The following is a 2,012-nucleotide window of genomic DNA, read 5'->3' as shown; positions in this document are numbered from 1 at the left end:
GGACAACACTCCATTCCAAAGCGTCTGGATACCTTCTTACTTTCCTACAGAAACACACCTCATGCTACGACCAAGGCATCCCCGGCCTTTCTAATGATGGGATGACAGCTGCGCACTTGCTTTGATCTGCTGAAACCTTCTGAACCCCAACAAATTGTGCAACGTCAGCAGCAATATCAAGTCATCAGATGGGCACCCAGAGCAAAAGACCGAACCTTTAGCCCGGGACAGCCGGTTTTGGCTCGGAATTATACTTCTGGAGCTAAATGGGTCCCTGCCACGATCATCACTCAAACAGGACCTGTTTCCTACACAGTCCGGACTGCAGAGAATCTCACCTGGTGGCGACATGTAGATCAGCTGTTGCCAGGTCATGCCAGCCCTCAGGACACATCTTCAGTTGAGTTGTCTGACTTCACCTCTTCTGGCGAGACCCCGAATCAAGAATCACCTGTTCCTGACTGTTCTCCTCCATTACTGCCGGCGGCTGAGATACCCCTTTGCCCGGCACGAGCTCATATCACCTCCTCACCCGTTCGCGCTGCGAACCCTGAGCCCATTGTCAGGCCTGCGCCCAAGATACTTTCAAGTGCAACAACACCAGAAGGCCGCCGTAATCCACCTAGAGACAGAAGACCTCCTCAATAGCTGGATCTTTAGCTAGAGTGAACCCACTGTTATGGGGCAAAATAATCCCCCAGGTTTAGCCGGGAATGGAGGCAGTCTACCCTCCTTCTCTAGTCTAGTGTTTGTTTTATTTAGGGGATGTTCTTATTAAGGGGGGAGGAATATGTTGTGTATTTGGTTGTCCTGGTAATAGCACCTTGTTGTTGCTATGGCAACTGAGTTCGATTATTAGGGGATAGCCCAGCCAGTTTTGGCTGGTTAGGTCAGCTCAGTGTCTGTAAATAAATGGTTGCTTTGTAAGCTTGCTGCTCTCTGGTCTCAAGTGATTTCTTCCTAAACCTGCTGCCCCCAAGGATATGACAGTGGCCAGGGGGAACACGCAGCAGGAACGATGTATCTGGAGCCTTTGGCGGTTGCCTGCATCCTGCACAGCAGACTGTGGCCTTGGCTTGGCATGGTGATCAGGGAGGTGGCATGGCCCGGTGTGTAGGACACTAGACTGGACAGTGACAGTGAGGGGCCCAGAGCCCCCCGACACAGGCAGTGGCTGCAGACCGGGAGGCCCCTGAGCTGGAACCTGGAGGACAGGGCAGGCCCACGTCCCCCTGCCAGCCCCTGGAGGGTGGCATGCTTGGAGCTGTAATTGGAGGACTGCCATTGTGTATGGTGAGATTTTGATACCCCCTATGAAGGGGAAACACCTGTGGTGGCCGGGCTGGAGGGCCATTTTCTCGAAGAGGGAGCCCCTGGAGCAGCAAACAGCGAGAGGGTGCTGGGAGAGACACAGCTGGAGGAATGCACAACCCTTCGCCACAGCTGCTCATCCCCAGGACAGCCAGGAGGAGGCGCCACGAGCAGCGAGTGGCCCCTGTGACAGCCCTACTTCGGAGCACCCGGGAACCTGCAGCTGAAAAGTGCTCAGTCAGGCCAAGGTTTGTTATTATTGTTGTAACTGTCACTGTCAGAGTACGTGGACACTGACCCCTTCCTGCGTGGTCTCAGGGGCAAACTAAATCTTGGGCAAGCCTGGAGCAAATGAAACCACCTGAATCCCTCAGTCTGAAAGGGAACCTGTCTCGGAATCCACAGGATCTCTGCTACACCCCAGCTTTTAAACAGTCTCTCGGAGGAACCTCACTAGTCTGCCAGAGCCTCAAGGGGTCCCACTCTTCTTTCAGGGTAGGCCAAGCAGTCTCACCCGCTTCCTAGACTGAGCCTCTGGGCTCCAGCACTCCTGCTTCACACCGTGAGCTGTGCCCGGCGAGTCCCACTGAGCTAGACTCTGATAGAGACTGGTACGCTTGTCAGGCCCAGTGCACCCCAGCCAGCATTTGCCTTGACACCAGTGTTACCGCCTAAGGGTCTCGAGGGGACATCAAAGGTCC

Source organism: Terrapene carolina, unplaced genomic scaffold (assembly GCF_002925995.2).
Source record: "Terrapene carolina triunguis isolate 2854851 unplaced genomic scaffold, T_m_triunguis-2.0 Scaffold380, whole genome shotgun sequence".
Lineage (NCBI taxonomy): Eukaryota > Metazoa > Chordata > Testudines > Emydidae > Terrapene > Terrapene triunguis.
Note: the sequence above shows the minus strand (reverse complement) of the source record.